Source organism: Mauremys mutica, chromosome 21 (genome assembly GCF_020497125.1).
Source record: "Mauremys mutica isolate MM-2020 ecotype Southern chromosome 21, ASM2049712v1, whole genome shotgun sequence".
Taxonomy (NCBI): domain Eukaryota; kingdom Metazoa; phylum Chordata; order Testudines; family Geoemydidae; genus Mauremys; species Mauremys mutica.
Genome location: NC_059092.1, coordinates 25,033,931 through 25,053,348, shown reverse-complemented (window position 1 = coordinate 25,053,348; position 19,418 = coordinate 25,033,931). Strand labels below are relative to the sequence as shown.

General features: G+C 52.5%; 1 protein-coding gene across 1 annotated transcript in view; it reads left to right on the top strand.

Annotated features, from left to right (window-relative positions):
• LOC123354317 (class I histocompatibility antigen, F10 alpha chain-like) overlaps positions 1–966 on the top strand; it is a 67,510-nt gene extending 66,544 nt beyond the window's left edge. The window contains exon 8 of the mRNA XM_044996222.1: positions 791–966. The gene's annotated coding sequence lies outside the window, so the exon portion shown is untranslated. The remainder of the gene's footprint in view (positions 1–790) is intronic.
• Positions 967–19,418: the final 18,452 nt, after the last annotated feature.

The following is a 19,418-nucleotide window of genomic DNA, read 5'->3' as shown; positions in this document are numbered from 1 at the left end:
CCAGCATTCCAATGGGCAGCGGGGACTGCGGGAACTGTGGGATAGCTTCCCACAGTGCACCGCTTCCAAAGTCGACGCTGGCCCCGTGAATGTGGACTCAGAAATTCGAATTAGTGTATTTAGTATGGATACACAAATTCGACTTCATAAGGTCGAATCCACAAATTCGAACTAAGTTGATTCGAAATAGTCTTGTAGTGTAGACAAGGCCTCAATTAACTTTTTAACACCTGTAATGCAAAGAGGGGTTTTAATAAAACACAAACACTCAGTGATGCACCTCATGCAAACGACAAAACACACAGTTACTTTTAGAATTACTTTGGTTAAAGCCCCCTCCTCTGCACCCGTCCTTGTCCCCACTCCACCCCTTCCATGAGGCCCTGCCCCTGGCCCGCCTCTTCCCACCCCTTCCCCACCCCCATTCCCCAAAGTCCACGCCCCAACTCCACCCCCCTCCCTGCCCCTATTGCAACCCCTTTCCCAAATCCTGGCCCTGGCCCCGCCTCTCCTCCACCTCCTCCCCTGAGCGCGCCGCATCCTCGCCCCTTCCCCCCTGGATAGTCCTAAATTCTGCCAAACAACTATTTGACGGTGGGAAGCACTGGGAGGTAGGCAGAGGAGTGGGGACACGGCGCGCTTGGGGGGTCAGGGAGTGAGGGGAGCTTGGCTGCCGGTGCAGTTGGCACCTATGGTGGGGGCCACAGGAAATAATAGCCCGTGGGCCATGTGTTTGAGACCCCTGATCTAAGCCAAGGCCAAATTCTCCTATAGTTTGTTTCCAACTTAGGTGGTTGAGCATACAAGGTGTCTTCAGGGTATGCTAAGTCCATACAGAAAATGGCTGTGAGTCATGTCAAGTCCAGGCATCTCCTTACACCTCCAATCCGACATTATTCCAGCAACCGCACACCATACAACATAAACACTAACCCAGGAACCTATCCTTGCAACAAAGCCCGATGCCAGCTCTGTCCACATATCCATTCAAGTGACACCATCATAGGACCTAATCACATCAGACACGCCATCAGGGGCTCGTTCACCTGCACATCTACCAACGTGATATATGCCATCATGTGCCAGCAATGCCCCTCTGCCATGTACATTGGCCAAACCAGACAGTCTCTACGCAAAAGAATAAATGGACACAAATCTGACATCAGGAATCATAACATTCAAAAACCAGTGGGAGAACACTTCAACCTCTCTAACCACTCAGTGACAGACTTGAAGGTGGCAATTTTGCAACAAAAAAACTTCAAAAACAGACTCCAAAGAGAAACTGCTGAACTTGAATTAATATGCAAATTAGATACAATTAACTCTGGCCTAAACAGAGACTGGGAATGGTTGGGTCATTACACTAATTGAATCTATTTCCCTATGTTAAGTTCTCCTCACACCTTCTATGGGCCATCTTAATTATCACTTCAAAAAGTTTTTTTTCCTCCTGCTGATGATAGCTCATCTCAATTGATTAGACTTTTCCTGTTGTTATGCATACTTCCACCTTTTCATGTTCTCTGTATGTATAAATATCTCCTGTCTGTGTGTTCCATTCTATGCATCCGAAGAAGTGAGCTGTAGCTCATGAAAGCTCCTGCTAAAATAAATTTGTTAGTCTTTAAGGTGCCACAAGTACTTCTATTCCATTAATAGTTACTCTTTGTTTTCAGTTGTTTAACTAATTATGTATCCACTTAATGGTACAACTTGCCCAGTGCTGAAGTTAAGTGCCAGAAGTGATCCTGGCCAGTAAACCTTTTTTAGAAATCAGCGTTACATTAGCTACCTTCCAATCATGTGGTACAGAGGCTTGTTTCAGTGATAGATGACGTACCACCATTAGTAACACTGAATTGAATTTCACATTTGAGTTCCTTAAAAAATATTGGGGGGTAACACCAAGTGGTCCTGGTAACTTATTACTGATTAATCTATAAGCATGTTTAAAGCGCTTTCTATTGACCAGGGTACAATGTGCAGTTCACTTCTCTGCTTAGTACATGGGGAACATCCCCACCCCCCTCCCCCAACTCCTAACAGCCACCCCCAGCTCTAACCAGTGATGAGCTGCCAAAATCTTAACCAGTTCCCTCCTCACTCCACAAGGGTGTTGTGACCTGCCCCCCCCCTTGATGCCCCCCCCAGGACCCCTGCCCCATCCATCCCCCTTCCCTGTCCCTTGACTGCCCCCTGCCACCCCATCCAACCCCTCCTCTCATTCCTGATGGCCCCCCAGGATCCCTGCCCCATCCAACCACCCCTTCTCCCTATCCCCTGACCGCCCCTGGAACCCCTGCCCCTGAGTGCCTCCCACTGCCCCATCCAACCCCCCCTCCTTCTTGACTGCTCCCCCGGGACCCCTGCCTCCATTCAACCCCCCGTTCCCTGCCCTCTGACTGCCCCAACCTCTATCCACCCCCCAAACTCCCCTGCCCTCTATCCAACACCCCCCCCCCCCCGCACCGCCTACTGCACTGCCTGGAGGTGCTGCAGCTGTGAGGCTCCACTGGAGCCGGGCCACATGGTTGCCACACAGCGCCTGGAGCACGGGGTCAGGCCGAGCTCGCAGCCCCATGCTTCCTGCGAATCAGCTGTTCATGCGGGAAGCCTGAGAGGGCAGAGAAGCAAGCAGCGGCTCCGCGCTCAGGCCCAGGGAGGTGGAGGTGAGCTGGGGCGGGGGGTGGTTCCCCCCACCCCATTACCTGCTGCAGCATGAGTGGCCCCCCTGCCCCAGCTCACCTCTGCTCTGTCTCCACCTCCCTGGGCCTGAGCGTGAAGGCACTGCTTGCTTCTCAGCCCTTCCAGGCTTCCCACGCAAACAGCTGATTCGCAGGAGCGGGGGAGAATCGGGGTGGAGCATTCGGGGAGGAGGCAGAGCGGAGGTGAGCTGGGCCTGGGAGCTACACCACGTTTTCTCTGTGGGTGCTCCAGCTCCAGAGCACCCATGAGTCAGCGCCCAAGGCACCACTTTTGGATAATGTGCTCGGGAATGGCCACGTCCCATGCTCCCCCCCCAGCTACGCTCCTGGCTGGGTCAGCCCCAGTCTAGTCGCACCCACGGTCAGAAATGGGCCTGGGTGGCCGGTGGAGCCCCCTCCTCAGGGGAGGCTGCAGATGTGCAGACTCACCCCTGCAGCACCTCCTGCTGGTGACTTCTGGGAATTAGCTCATTCCAGCATCCTGGGCGCCCTCTGCAGGCCGGTGATCCGCCTGTCCTCTGGCCCCATGTCCCTCCCAGGACCCGGTGCCCTTTTACCTGGGGTGCTGCCCCCTGGCAGTAACCCCTCAGTCTTAGGGTCTCCCCTCCCCAGGGAACCCCCAACCACTATCCCCACCTTCCTCAGAATAAGGCTACTGCCAGTCATCATCTAGCCCCCTGTGTCCTGGGGCCGACTGCAGGAAAAGCCACTCATCACTGGCAAGGAGGGTTTGGACCTGCTGCCTCTGCCTACCCTCTGCAACCCCCAGTACCCCTTGGCCTTCTGCTAGGCCGCAGCCTGGGGCTTTCCAGGCTAGAGCTCCCCAGCGCCTCAGCCTTTCCCCAGCCCTGCTCCACTCAGGTACCCTGTCTCTAGCTCCCTGGAGCCAGGCCCTTCTCTCTCTGAATGCAGCGAGAGACTCATGTCTGCCCCTGGCTTCTCTGCCTTTATGGGGCCAGCTAGTCTGTTTGGGGCATGGCCCCAGCTGCAGCCACTTCCCCCAACCCGCCCAGCCTAAAAGCTGCTTTCTCCAGCCACAGCCCCTTCCCAGGGCTGTTTTCAACCCTTCAGGGCAGGAGAGGGGGTCCACCCCGCTACAGAGGCTAGCCTCGGCGTACGCCGACGATGTGCTCCTCGTGGTCCAGGACCCGGGCGACTTGGCACGCGTGGAGGCTTGCCAAACCGTGTACTCGGTGGCCTCCTCCGCCCGGGTCAACTGGGTCAAGAGCTCTGGCCTGGTGGTCGGGGACGGGTGGCAGGCGAGCTCCCTCCCACCCGCGCATCAGGCCATCCGGTGGAGCGCGAGTCCGCTGCTCTATCTCAGCATTTACCTTTCTGCCACGCATCCCTCTCCGCCGGAGAACTGGCAAGGTTTGCAGGGCAGGGTGGCAGAGCGGCTCCGGAAATGGACAGGACTCCTCCGGTGCCTTTCCCTCCGAGGGAGGGCACTGGTGCTCAATCAACTGGTCCTGTCCATGCTCTGGTACCGGCTCAACACCCTGGTCCCTGCCCCGGTTTTTCTGGCCGACCTCCGGAAGGTGGTTCTGGAGTTCTTTTGGCCAGGACTGCACTGGGTCTCTGCAGGGGTGCTCCACCTGCCCCTGGAGGAGGGGGGGGCAGGGCCTGAAGTGCCTACACACTCAGGTCCACGTCTTCCGCCTCCAGGCACTGCAGAGGCTCCTGTATGGTGCGGGTAGTCCGGCATGGAGAGCCCTGGCGCACGCCTTTCTGCGCCGCTTCCGAGGGCTCCAATACGACCGGCAGCTCCTTTATCTCCATCTGAGGGGCCTTCCGCGAGACCTCTCCGGGCTGCCGGTCTTCTACCAGGACCTCCTCCGGACCTGGAAGCTGTTCTCTGCGACCAGGTCCATGGTGGCCACCAAGGGGGCAGATGTCCTCACGGAGCCCCTGCTACATAACCTCCAGCTCCGTGTGCAGGTGGTGGAGTCCTCCGCGGTGTGCCAGAGGTTGGTCCTGGCAGAAGCTACCAGGGTTGGAGACCTCCTGGATTACGATCGGGGAGACTGGCTGGATCCCCTGATGCTCGCTCGGAGTATGGGGCTCTCCAGGCCTTGTACTCCCCGGCGCGTACTACAGGAGGTGAAGGCCGCTTTGCCGCCCGCTGCTCAGGCCTACCTTGACTGGGTCCTGCGTGAGGGCACGCCCCGCCCACCCCCCCACCCCGAGCCCTCCGGACCTCTTCATCGGGCCCCTGCCCCATGGACCCGACCGGCCCCCCCGCCCCTTCTCCGCCAGCCGGCTGCACGATCTGCAGCCGGTCCGTTTCCAAACCGCGCCTAGGAAACATCTCTACACGCTCGTGCTCCACACCCTTCACTTCCTCACCCTCGTGTCCCGCCCCGACACAAAGTGGCGGGACCTCCTGCCACCTCTGGAGGGTAAGGAGCCCCCGGTGGGCCAGCCTATACTCTACCCTGGTCCCAAGGCTCGCTGGGGATATCAGTTGGCGGCTCCTCCATGGGGCCGTGAGCACGGGCGTGTACTTGGTGCCATTTACCCCTGTCCCAGACACCTGCCCCTTCTGCAGCGTGAGGGAGAACCTGGCGCACATTTACTTAGAGTGCGTCAGGTTGCAGCCCCCATACCGGCTCCTCACCAACATCCTGTTACGTTTCTGGCTGCACTTTTCCCCTCACCTCCTTCTCCATGCACTCCCTATCCGTGGCCCCACAAAGTCGCGGGACCTCCTGGTAAACCTCCTCCTCGCCCTGGCTAAAATGGCCATCTACGCAACCAGGGAGAGTTGGCCAATGGAGACTCCCGCGACTGTGGGGCCTGTTTCCGGTCCTTAGTCCGTTCATGTCTCTGGGCGGAGTTCCTCTGGGCGGTGTCCACTGGCTCCCTTGACGCCTTCGAGGAGCAGTGGGCGCTCTCCAGGGTTCTCTGCTCGGTGTCCCCATCAGGCTCCCTTCTTATCACCCTTTGACCTCACTCCTGTCCCTGTTCTTTTATAAGTTGTCCCCCGGAATCAATTGGGTTTTTGAGATCCTGTAGATCCGCCCCTTAGGCTGGGGGAGGGGATCCGTTAGCAGTGGGTGGGCTTCCGCCCGCCCAGTTCCCAGAAACCCAATAGGTACAGAGGCTAGCCCCCAGGCCTCCCCTTCTGCTTGTGCCCTTCCCCGTGCAGCCACGAGGCCCTTTCCCCCTCCCTCCCACAGCCAGTGAAGGCCCAGGCCAGCCCAAGCCCCCAGTCTCTGCCTTGTCCCCCCCACCTGCCCAGAGCTGCCCTGGGCCAGCCAAGTAGCAACTCCCCTCCCCAGACCCCAACCCCTAAGGCCTCTCCCTCTCCTCCGTCAGAAGCTTTTGCTATGCCCCATGCAGGCTCCCGGGCAGCGGAGGAGGCTGTTTGCCACTCAGCTTCCTGGAGTCCAGGGAGGTTACTGATGAACCCAGGGAGCGGAATAGCACATACAGCCTCCTCAGCCACCCCGGAATTGCATGGGGCACAATAAAGCAAAAACTTTGCTCCAAAATCCTGCAACCAGGGGTCCAGCAGCAGCGCCAGATTATACCTGCTACACCTGCCCATGGCAGTCATTGGTGCCAACTTTAGCCAGCACTGGTGGGTGCTCACACCACCTCAGCCTTGGCCACACACCACCCCTTCCCTGCCCCCAGCCCCACCCCCATTCCAACCCCTTCCCCCTCCCCCGGGCACACCGCAGTTCCCTCTCTGGCAAGCCTGGGAGGGAGGGGGGAAGCGGAGTGGCAGTGCACTCAGGGGAGGAAGAGGAGAACAGAGGTGAGCTGGGGGGCCCCACAGGAAGTAGCCCTTCGGGGGGGGCAGAGGAACCGCTCCCCACCCCAGCTCACCTCGCCTCCACCTCCTCCCCTGAGTGCACCACTGCCACTCCGCTTCTCCCCCTGGAGAAGTGGAGCAAGAGGGAGAAGTGGAGCAGCAGTGGCATGCTCAGGGGAGGAGGCGAGGTGAGCTGGGGGGCCATGGGGCGAGCACCCACCAATTTTTCCCAGTGGGTGCTCTGGCCCCAGAGCACCCTGGGAGTCGGCACATATGATGGCAATGGGTCATATCTGTAGTGGAAGCAAGTCATTGGAAGTGTCATCCTAGGGAGGAGATGTTAACCTCCCCTCTGTCTCTGGCAGTTTGTTGGCACCCTTGGGTGGGGGGAGAGTTTGGAGCCCCTGGGTCTGTGCATTAATCGGGTCTTAGTTTGGGCGTGAGTTCCCATTGCAGAGCACAGAACAGCTGCTGCATTTGTGCTGTTAGGTTTCAGAGTGGTAGCTGTGTTAGGCCTTGTCCTAAACAGATAGTTAAGGGTTAAAGTCTCTTTTACCTGTAAAGGGTTAACAAGCTCAGTAACCTGATGAACACCTGACCAGAGGACCAATCAAGGGACAAGATAATTTCAAATCTCTGGGGAGGGAGGGCTTTGTCTGTGTCCTTTGTTTGGATTGCCGTTCTCTCTTTGGATTTAAGAGAGGCCAGACATATCTTCAAGTTCTCCAAGGTTTCCTGAAGTATTTTCTTCTATTCAGTTTAGTGAGTATTAGAAGGTGGTTTAGTCTTATAATTGATTTCTACATTTGCAATTGTGTGTTTGCTGAAGAAATATCTTTATTTCTGTTTGCTGTTACTTTGATTATTCTGAGAAGCCTCTCCAGGTTTATTAGTTAGACCCTGTATTTGTTCATCCTGGTGATACAGAGATAGTGTACTTTTTTTTCTTTCTTTAATAAAATCTTTTCTTTTTAGAACTTGATTGATTTCTTCCCTTGTTTGGATTTTCAGGGGAAGGGGAGCGGGGGAAAGTGAATCCCTCTTTGTTTTGATTCAAGGAGTTTGAATCTGTGTTGATCTCTCCTAACGGCTAGGGGAGGGGGGAAGAAGGTGGAGGGGAATAGATTATTTCCCTTTGGGTTGAGATTCAAGGAGTTTGGATCTGTGTTCCCGGAGAAAGTTTGGGGGAACACGGAGTGTGCCAGACACTAAAAACTTGGCTGGTGGCAGCTTTTACCAGATCTAAACTAGGATTTAGTTTAGAGGAGTCCATGCAGGTCCCCATCTTGTGAATGCTAAAGTTCAAAGTGGGGAACAAACCTATGACATGGTAGGCAGTGGTTGGGATTTTTTAAGAACCAAAGCAGAGATATTTTTTTTCTTTCTGGCTGCTTGGAAAAACAGCTAGGGAAGAGGTATTAGGTTTTTCTAACAAGGCTTGTTAGGAAGGACCCCCACTGAGGAAAGCTGGACGAGCACAAGTCCATGGGGCCGGATGCGCTGCATCCGAGGGTGCTAAAGGAGTTGGCCGATGAGATTGCAGAGCCATTAGCCATTATCTTTGAAAAATCATGGCGATCGGGGGAGGTCCCGGATGACTGGAAAAAAGCTAATGTAGTGCCCATCTTTAAAAAAGGGAAGAAGGAAGATCCAGGGAACTACAGGCCAGTCAGTCTCACCTCAGTCCCTGGAAAAATCATGGAACAGGTCCTCAAGGAATCAATCCTGAACCACTTAAAGGAGGGGAAAGTGATCAGGAACAGTCAGCATGGATTCACCAAGGGCAAGTCATGCCTGACTAACCTAATTGCCTTCTATGACGAGATAACCGGCTCTGTGGATGAGGGGAAAGCAGTGGATGTACTATTTCTGGATTTTAGCAAAGCTTTTGATACAGTCTCCCACAGTATTCTTGCCAGCAAGTTAAAGAAGTCTGGGCTGGATGAATGGACGGTAAGGTGGATAGAAAACTGGCTAGATGGTCGGGCTCAACGGGTAGTGATCAATGGTTCCATTTCTAGATGGCAGCCAGTATCAAGTGGAGTGCCCCAAGGGTCGGTGCTGGGGCCGGTTTTGTTCAATATCTTCATTAACGATCTGGAGGATGGTGTGGACTGCACCCTTAGCAAGTTTGCAGATGACACTAAACTGGGAGGAGTTGTTGATACACTGGAGGGTAGGGATAGGATACAGAGGGACCTAGACAAATTAGAGGATTGGGCAAAAAGAAATATGATGAGGTTCAACAAGGACAAGTGCAGAGTCCTGCACTTAGGACGGAAGAATCCCATGCACTGCTACAGACTAGGGACCGAATGGCTGGGTAGCAGTATTGCAGAAAAGGACCTAGGGGTTACGGTGGACAAAAAGCTGAATATGAGTCAACAGTGTGCCCTTGTTGCCAAGAAGGCTAATGGCATTTTGGGTTGTATAAGTAGGGGCATTTCCAGCAGATCAAGGGATGTGATCATCCCCCTCTACTCAGCACTGGTGAGGCCTCATTTGGAGTACTGTGTCCAGTTTTGGGCCCCACACTACAAGAAGGATGTGGATAAATTGGAGAGAGTCCAGCGGAGGGCAACAAAAATGATTAGGGGGCTGGAGCACATGACTTATGAGGAGAGGCTGAGGGAACTGGGATTGTTTAGTCTGCAGAAGAGAAGAATGAGGGGGGATTTGATAGCTGCTTTCAACTACCTGAAAGGGGGTTCCAAAGAGGATGGATCTAGACTGTTCTCAGTGGTAGAAGATGATAGAACAAGGAGTAATGGTCTCAAGTTGCAGAGGGGGAGGTTTAGGTTGGATATTAGGAAAAACTTTTTCACTAGTAGGGTGGTGAAGAACTGGAATGGGTTACCTAGGGAGGTAGTGGAATCTCCTTCCTTAGAGGTTTTTAAGGTCAGGCTTGACAAAGCCCTGGCTGGGATGATTTAGTTGGGTTTGGTCCTGCTTTGAGCAGGGGGTTGGACTAGATGACCTCCTGAGGTCCCTTCCAACCCTGAGATTCTATGATTCTATGATTCTATGAGAGGGCATTAGCAGTTGCCAGAGACAAGTTACAAAACCAGATTTTCTGGTTCTCCCTCAGCAAACAACCAGCTACACATTTGCAAATGAAAAGTTTTGTTTTCTTTTTAGTCAGTCGGTGATAGAAAGGGTGAGGAATTTGTAACTCAAGCAACTGAACCAAGTAACACAGTTCACTGACTGCAGAGGGGTGTGGCCAGCACCAGAAAGCACACAGACATGAGTACCAGTGAAACAGTTGACAAACTCCAACTGGCCAGGCTGCAAGCAGAAGAAAAGGAGAAAGAACATCAAAGGCAGATGGAGCTACTTAAGGCAGAAATGGCCACGGAAGAAGCTGCCCACAAGAGAGAGATGGAGAAACAACAAGCCAAAGAGGCTGACCATAAGAGAGAGATGGAGAAGCAAGAGGCCGAACACAGGAGAAAAATAGAAATAAAAGACAAAGAACTGGAATTAGAAAAGGCTAAGCAGAATGTTCCAGCCAACCCCCACAACCCTTCTCCAGGCACTGTTCCCCATCCCAGGAAATTTCCCACCTACGTGGCAGGTGATGACACTGAGGCCTTCTTGGAAAATTTTGAAAGGACCTGCCATGGGTACAGCATCCCTGAAGCCCAGTACATGATAGAGCTGAGGCCACTGCTCAGTGGACCCTTCGCAGAGGTGACAGCCTAAGGAAAACATGAACAATTATAAACTGTTTCAAACAAAGGCCAGAATCAGGATGGGGCTAACACCTGAACATGCTCGTCGGCGGTTCAGAGCCCTGAAGTGGAAACCAGATATGTCATTCCCCAGACACGCCTACTACATTAGGAAGAATTGGAATGCCTGGATGTCAGGACTAAAGATTCAATCTCTAGAAGACCTGGCCCACCTGATGCAAATGGAACAGTTCTTAGATGGTGTTCCTGAGGAAATAGAACGGTACATCCTAAATAAAAAGCCCAAAGATGTAACAGAGGCAGGGGAAATTGGAGGCGAATGGATGGACCTAGCAGAAAAGAAAAAGGCTACTATCAAAGGGAGCGAATATAACAAGGGACAAGCTGACAATAAATCCTACCACCGGGGGCCACCCAAGACCCCAGCTACAACTCAAGGAAAGCCAGGGGGGAGGAGAGATAGCTCAGTGGTTTGAGCATTGGCCTGCTAAACCCAGGGTTGTGAGCTCAATCCTTGAGGAGGCCACTTAGGGATCTGGGGAAAAAAAATTGGTCCTGCTAGTGAAGGCAGGGGGCTGGACTCAATGACCTTTCAAGGTCCCTTCCAGTTCTAGGAGATTGGTATATCTCCAATTATTACCTAGCCTCAAACCACCTACAGTCCCATCTCACCAGCCTCCAGCAACCCACCTCAGCACAGTGACCCATCAGCTGGACGATGTTTTAAATGTAATGAACTGGGACATATAAAGGCCAACTGCCCCAAGAACCCCAATCGAGTACAGTCCATTATACCATCATCACGCCAAGGATCCCCAGGCCCAGATATCTCTCAAATACCCCCGGACCGCAGGGAAACCTTGAGAGTGGGCGGGAAGAAGATTACTGCGTGGAGAGACACCGGGGCAAACGTGTCAGTTATCCACCAGTCCTTAGTGGACCCAAAATTCATCAACCCAGAGGTCAAAATCACAATTTCTCCATTCATATCAAACTCTGTAACCTTACCTACAACTGAATTGTCTGTCCAGTACAAGGGCTGGTCAGGAAAGTGAACTCTTGCTGTCTATGACAATTCTTCCATCCCCATGCTACTGGGGGAAGACTTGGCCAACCATGTGGAGCTGGCCAAGAGCGGGGGGAGTGGTCACCCGCAGCCAGGCCAAACAAGCTTCCACTCCCATCCCTGTTCCTGAGCCATCCACCAGGGCCCCGTCTGTGTTACCAGAGACCCAGACAGAGATGGTGGAACCGGATCCCATGCCAACAACTACCACAGCCATAGTACATCCAGTCCCAGAACTGGAACTGGAAGAACAACCAGCGGCAGAACCATTGCCAGCACTGACGCCAGCGCTTGCAAACCCGTCTCCAACCCCATCACCAGAGGGCGCCAGTGGGCCTGAACTGGCAGAAGCAGCAGACAACCCTACCCAAGAGGCTCAGCCAGAGCCTGGAATATCACCTAGTGCACCAGCGGAGAGCGGTTCACAGTCAACGGAAAAACCTCATCACCTACATCGCTTCCAGAGGGACCAAGCCCAAGTCCACAGTCTACGGAGGAACTGGTGTCTCCAGCCTCAAGGGAACAGTTCCAGACTGAGCAGGAAGCAGATGACAGTCTTAAGAAAGCTTGGGCAGCGGCACGGAGCAACCCACCGCCTCTCAGCTCTTCTAACCGATCCCAGTTTGTTGTAGAACAAGGACTTTTATATAAGGAGATTCTTTCTGGTGGACACCAGGAAGGCTGGCATCCTCAAAAACAGTTGGTAGTTCCAACTAAATACCAGGAAAAGCTCTTAAGCTTGGCCCATGATCATCCCAGTGGTCATTCTGGGGTGAACAGAACCAAGGACAGGTTGGGAAAGTCCTTCCACTGGGAGGGGATGGGCAAGGACGTTGCCAAGTATGTCCAGTCTTGTGAGGTATGCCAAAAGGTAGGAAAGCCCCAAGACCAGGTCAAGGCCCCTCTCCAGCCACTCCCCATAATTGAGGTCCCATTTCAGCGAGTAGCTGTGGATATTATGGGTCCTTTCCCAAAGAAGACCCCCAGAGGAAAACAATACATACTGACTTTTGTGGACTTTGCTACCAGATGGCCGGAAGCAGTAGCTCTAAGCAACACCAGGGCTAAAACTGTGTGCCAGGCCTTAACTGACATTTTTGCCAGGGTAGGTTGGCCCTCCGACTTTCTTACAGACTCGGGAACAAATTTCCTGTCAGGGGCCATGAAAGACCTGTGGGAAGCTCATGGGGTGAATCACTTGGTTGCCACCCCGTACCACCACCAAACCAATGGCCTGGTGGAGAGGTTTAATGGAACTTTGGGGGCCATATACGTAAATTTGTGAATGAACACTCCAATAATTGGGATCTAGTGTTGCAGCAGTTGCTGTTTGCCTACAGGGCTGTACCACATCCCAGTTTAGGGTTCTCACCATTTGAGCTTGTGTATGGTCACGAGGTTAAGGGGCCATTACAGTTAGTGAAGCAGCAATGGGAGGGGTTTACGCCTTCTCCAGGAACTAACATTCTGGACTTTGTAAGCAACCTACAAAGCACCCTCCGACACTCTTTGGCCCTTGCTAAAGAAAACCTAAAGGATGCTCAAGCAGAGCAAAAGGTCTGGTATGATAGACATACCAGAGAGCGTTCCTTCAAGGTAGGAGACCAGGTCATGGTCTTGAAGGCACAACAGGCCCATAAGATGGAAGCGTCATGGGAAGGACCATTCATGGTCCAGGAGCGCCTGGGAGCTGTTAACTACCTCATAGCATTTCCTAATTCCTCCTCAAAGTCTAAAGTGTACCATGTTAACTCTCTAAAGCCCTTTTATTCCAGAGAATTACAGGTTTATCAGTTTACAGCCCAGGAAGCAGATAATGCTGGGTGGCCTGAAGGTGTCTACTACGAAGGGAAAAGTGATGGTGGCGTGGAAGAGATGAACCTCTCCTCAACCCTCGAACATCTTCAGCGGCAACAGATCAAAGTAGCTCATGCACTCTCTCGTGAAAGTTTCCCAGAATCAAATAGTTTAAAAGTGTTCTTGAAATGTGAAAAATCTCGTTGTTTACATACTTAGTAGTATATGTAATAGTGCATGTGTTTTATTAATCTGTTTATTTTAAAGTTCGAGGAGGAAATCACCGCCAGTGTGATTCCCCCACTGTCTGCAATTTGGGGGGCGTGTCCTAAACAGATAGTTAAGGGTTAAAGTCTCTTTTACCTGTAAAGGGTTAACAAGCTCAGTAACCTGATGAACACCTGACCAGAGGACCAATCAAGGGACAAGATAATTTCAAATCTCTGGGGAGGGAAGGCTTTGTCTGTGTCCTTTGTTTGGATTGCCGTTCTCTCTTTGGATTTAAGAGAGGCCAGACATATTCTTCAAGTTCTCCAAGGTTTCCTGAAGTATTTTCTTCTATTCAGTTTAGTGAGTATTAGAAGGCGGTTTAGTCTTATAATTGATTTCTACATTTGCAATTGTGTGTTTGCTGAAGCAATATCTTTATTTCTGTTTGCTGTTACTTTGATTATTCTGAGAAAGGGGGGGGGGAAGCCTCTCCAGGTTTATTAGTTAGACCCTGTATTTGTTCATCCTGGTAATACAGAGATAGTGTACTTTTTTTTCTTTCTTTAATAAAATCTTTTCTTTTTAGAACTTGATTGATTTCTTCCCTTGTTTGGATTTTCAGGGGAAGGGGAGGGGGGGAAAGTGAATCCCTCTTTGTTTTGATTCAAGGAGTTTGAATCTGTGTTGATCTCTCCTAACGGCTTGCCCCCGTGTGGATTCCCTGGTTTGTCAGGGGCCTCTCTGCCCCCAAAGCCCCTTGTTAGGGGTTCCAGCCTAGCCTGGCCCTGCAGCTGGTTCAGGCTCAGCCTGGGCCCCTTAGTCAGCACCCGCCTTTCCCAGGGGGCAGTGCCTTTTGAGATGGCCCTGCTTGTGGCACTGGACGCACCTCTTGTGCCTTCCCTTGGCCACGGCCGTCACACCGCCGTCAGGTTTAGCCCTTCCCTCCGGGCTGGCCCGGGGCCTGCCGGTCCCATAGGGGCACCCTCTCCTCCCATGGCCAGGCTCTGCACAGGCCCAACACGTTTGGAGCCCCCCTGTTGCCTTCACAGGGGGGGCCCTCTCCTAGTTCTGCCTTTCCCAGGGTGGGGCCTAGTCTGTGCCCTGCGAGTCCCCTGAGGGCACTCCCTCCTCATCTGCCCCACTTCCCTACAGGTCCAACACAGGGCCCCCCGTTACACTCCCTCTGTTCCTTTCTCGTCCATGTGGGGTCTCTGTGCCCCAGCCCGGTAGGGGCACTCCCTTAGGTAGTGCCCTGGTCGCCCGCTGGAGGTCGGCTTGGAGCAGCAGAAACCTGGGGTGGGAATTCTCAGTTTTTAAATGAAGGGACCCGGGGTATACAATCTTTACCAAGGACAGCTTTTCTTTCTAGTGCTTGACAGGTGCTTGGTAAAGTAGGGCCTTTTCTACACTTCAAACTTGCTCTGGTTTAATTAAACTGGTTTAGATAAATCAGTGCAAACCCCTTTGTGGATCCTCTTATTTTGGCATAACCGTGGCCTTTTTTAGTTTAGCTTAAACTGATTCCCAGCAACTTAACCTGAACTGAAAAAAGCGTCTCTTACATCGGAATACGAGTGTCCACGTGGGGCTTTGTACAGTTTAGCTGAATCACTTGTGTTTAGTTATACTGGTGCAACTCTCCATGTGGACAAGGCCTAACAGACTTAAGGTAAACAGAAAACAAGACACTCTTAGGCTACACTAGACAGTTCAAAGTGCTGCCGCAGGAGCGCTCCCACGGCCGTGCTTTGACCTGACAGTGTGGTCACCCGCGAGCACGGGGGAGAGAGCTCTCCCTGCGCTCCTGGTAAACCAGGGAGACGAGGGGAGTAGCTCCGAGCGCTGGGAGCCTGGCTACACTGGCACTTTACAGCGCTGAAACTTGCTGTGCTCTGGGGGGTGATTTTTCACACCCAGCAACTGTACTCAAGGCTTAAATTGTCATAGTATTTCCCAGAGCCCCCCATGCTTCCCCCCATTCAACAAGATCAGGCTGGAGTCAAGGTTTGAAAATAATTCTGCTGAATTTAAGCCCAGGTTATATTGGTACAGATTGTTCCCCTACGTTTACTGCTGTAAAGCACGGCTGTACCGATAGAACTGCACTTGCAGTAGGTATTTTAATTATTTTGATAGACTAAAACTATTTTGGTATTTAACCAATTTAATTATTTTGGTCAAAAGAAGCAAACAAAAAAATGTAACAGTTAAAGCATAAGAAAAACTGTGTAGAGTTGGTCTCAGTGTAGGATGCCAACCCTCCAGGATTGTCCTGGAGTCTCCAGGAATTAAAGGTTAATCTTTAATTAAAGATTATGTCATGTGATGAAACATCCATGAATACGTCCAACCAAAACTGGCAACTACAATGAGTGTAATTGGTTCGGAGCAAGGACTGTCACTTGCTCTGTCTGTACAACACCCAGTACAATGGAGCCCCAGCATGATTAAGCTAGAATGTGCTACCATGACATGAAATAATAATTCCTTCCCCTCTCATTTTCTCAGTTTACACATCCGCCTCTCAAGTTCTCCAACTGACCATAGAGTCTTTCATGCAAAACAGGGCCAACAAGATGGGCCTTGCTAGTGGGAAGAACAGGCCAATTAAAAAAAGTAAAGCTCCCTGCCCTGCTATCGTCATCATTATTTATTATTGTTTTATGGCAGCAGCCAGGCGCCTCAGTCCTGGTCCTGTACACATACAAAACAAAATATGGTCTCATCAGAGTATAAGGCAGATGGGGGATTATAAGGAAACAGCACTGGTTAGTGTGACAGGCAGTGGTCTCAGAGCACCAGTGGTCTAATGGTTATCCAGGTTTTTAGGCATCCTGCCAGAGGAGAGTGTTGAAGAGAGTGGGGAGGATAATGACGTAGTTTTGCAGACATTTACCAGGAGCTCCTCCGAGGTGTGAGGGGCAGCATGGGACACAGCACAAAGGGACTTGTTTGAAAATGTAAAAAGTGGGTGATGGAGGCCGGCATCATGTGCAGATCGGAGGTGGGAGTCGACATTTTGGTAGCAAATGAGAGATGACGAGTCAGATGGGGTTAGGCTGTGAAGGGCCTCACAGCTGAAATCAGGCAGTTTATATTTGATGCAGTGGAGATGGAGGAGCTAGTGGAGGGAGGCAAAGGGAGGTGACATGGTCTGATCAACGGGCTAGGAAATGATCTTTTCAGCATCTTCTGAATGGATCTAAGCAGGATGAGCCTGCGTTTGTCAAGGTCAGAGAAAAGGATGTTGCAGCAGTCGAGACACGAGAGCCTGGAGCAGAGTTTTAGCTGTGGGGGTGGACAGGAAAGGCCACATCTTAGAGAGGTTCTGCAGAAAGAGTCGGCAAGATTTAGACATAACCTGAATGTGAGGACCTAGAGGGAGATCCGAGTCAAAGCTGGCACCCAGGTTACGGTCCTGAGTGACAGGCAGGATGGTGGCGTTGTCCACAGTGACTGACAAAGGAGGTAGCAGGGAGGTCTTGGGGGGAAGATTGGGAACTCTGTTTTAACCACATGGAGCTTGAGCTGATGATGAGACAGCCACAAGGAGCCATCAGAGAGACAGGCCAAGATTGTAGTTTGAGCAGAAAGAGACAAGTCTGGAGTGGATAGGTAGATCTGTGAGTCATCAGCGTGGAGATGGTAGTTGAATTTGTGTTTGCAGATGACTTTGCCCAGAGATAAGGTGTAGGGGAGAAGAGAAGGGGACCAAGGACAGAGTCCGGGTGGGGACAGAACCCCACAGAGGGCTGGAGGGGGGATGAGGAAGATCCTCTGATGGACATGGTGAAGGAGTGATTAGAGAGGTCAGAGGGGGCAGAGTTAAGCCAAGGAGGACAAGAGTTTAAGAAGAGTGGTGAATGGTGCCAGAGGCGGCTGGCAAACCAAGGAGGGTGGAGCGCTGAGTCTAAGTGCTAGCTAGGAAAAGTCATTACAGACTTTGTCAGGAGCAATGTCTGTGGAGCGCAAGGCGTGGAAGCTGGGATGGGGAGGGTCTAGGAAGGAACCGGAGGACAGGAACTCCAGGCAGCAATTGCAGAGGCACTTTCAATGAACTGAGAGATGAAAGGGAGAAGGGGCGGGAGCTGGGGAGGCAAATGGAGTCAAAGGTCTTTCTGATGGAAGACACTAAAATGTGTTTGTGTTGTGAGGGGAAAGAGCCGGAGCAGAGTGAGAGGTTAAAGAGGGCGGGAGGGAGGGAGGAGAGTGGGTGTGAGGGAGATCAGGAGATGGGGTGGGGTGAGTGGAAGGTTTAGGAGAAGAGCAGATGAGAAATGTTGGCATCTGTGAAGGAGAGGGAAGTGGGAATTGAAGGAAGGGAAGGGAAGGCGGGGGGGGAGAGGAGGGGGAAGGTCACATTTCATTGTGCGACAGGTGCAGTCACACATCTCTAACCCGCTTAGGGTCACACTCTCTCACTGGAGTAAGGTGCTTGGCTTCACCTCCTCCTGGGACAAAATTTCAGAGCCTTCAGCACCCCCACTTCCTGCCATGAGCTCCCGTCAGTGGCTCCACCGAAATCAGACACCTGGGGAGACCTGCACCCCCAAAGGGGACAATGTGCTCCCGACTTCCAGACTCGGGGGTGACTCTCAGCCAGTGCTGTACAAACAGGAGGGTTTGCTGGGTGTCTGGAACACAGCGTAGAAAATCTTTAGTTAACGTAGAGAATGGAAAGTTACAGCGAAGACCTGGGTCAGTCCAGAACCCAGAGCTCTCTCTCTAGTCCCAGTCCAGATGCTTCTCCTCCTTCCAGAAGCCCACACTTAACCCCAAGGGCCCCCGCCCGCCCCGTCCTTTGTTCTTGGCAAACACTGTCACCTGGCCTCCTCCTCAGCCCTTTGTTTCCCAGCTGGTCACAACCCGCTTCCTGCAGAGGATGGGTCTCACTAGTTGCTAGGTTCCAAATGTCCGGGCAGTCCCCAGAGGCATGGGGCTAGTTTACTCTGCAGAGATCCAGGTGTGACTGATGCCTGGTATCAGTCACACCTGCATCAGTCACACCTGGATCTCTGCAGAGTAAACAACCTTTTCCCCCACCTGTTTAACCATGCAGCTCATAGGGGAAACTGAGGCACACACATTACAAATCATGGGGAGAGGTGATTGGTGGGTGATGCTGAGAAAAAATGGGTGATGGTTGGAGAGGGGGAATCCGCACCAGAGAGCTCAGAGAACAGGGCTTGGTGAACTCAAGTCCAGTGCATGGCCCTTTTGGTGACTGGGGGAGCTGATCCAGGGCAGCTGGGTGAATGCAGAGGGGAGGGTGAGGAGATGGGAGCAGAGGGTCGGATGGGCCATCCCTTTGGAAGCCGAAGTTACCGAGGACGAGTGTGGGAAGCTGAGGAAAGGAAGGGAGAGCTGGGGTGGGGATCAGAGAGGGTGACTGAGAGGCAGGAGCGGGATCAGACTCTGATCCATAGTGTCCCTGTTGCTCCCATCGCTGCAGTGTCCAAGGGCTGGAGCTGTAAAGGGACAAAGGTGCCTAAATCACAGAATCAGGCCCCCTGGGGTTCACAGAGTCATCCCCACCCCTGGGCTGCTGCCAAGCCCTGTAGATGCCTGAACTCACTTGGCATCTCGGGATCTGTGTTCCTGCCTCTGGGCTTGTGCCCCGCAGCTTCCCCGCCAGGTGCCCAGATGCCTGAGCCCCAGAGCGATGCATGGACGGAGGGATGACAGGTGTCCTCCACTTAACTCGTCTGGGGGCCCGATGCAGTGGGTGTGCTCAGGCCGCTTGCTGGATCGGACCCGCACATGAGCTCACACAACAGTGTGGGAGGAGCCGAGTGGTTTGGGCATCACCTGGGGTGAGGAAGACTCCTGGTTCCAGACCTCCTCTGACCAATCCCCAACTAAATCATCCCAGCCAGGGCTTTGTCAAGCATGACCTTAAAAACCTCTAAGGAAGGAGATTCTACTACCTCCCTAGGTAACCCATTCCAGTGCTTCACCACCCTCCTAGTGAAAAAGACTTTCCTAATATTCAACCTAAACCTCCCCCACTGCAACTTGAGACCATTACTCCTTGTTCTGTCATCTGGTACCACTGAGAACAGTCTAGATACATCCTCAATGGAACCCCCTTTCAGTTAGCTGAAAGCAGCTATCAAATCCCCCCTCATTCTTCTCTTCTCCAGACTAAATAACCCCAGTTCCCTCAGCCTCTCCTCGTAAGT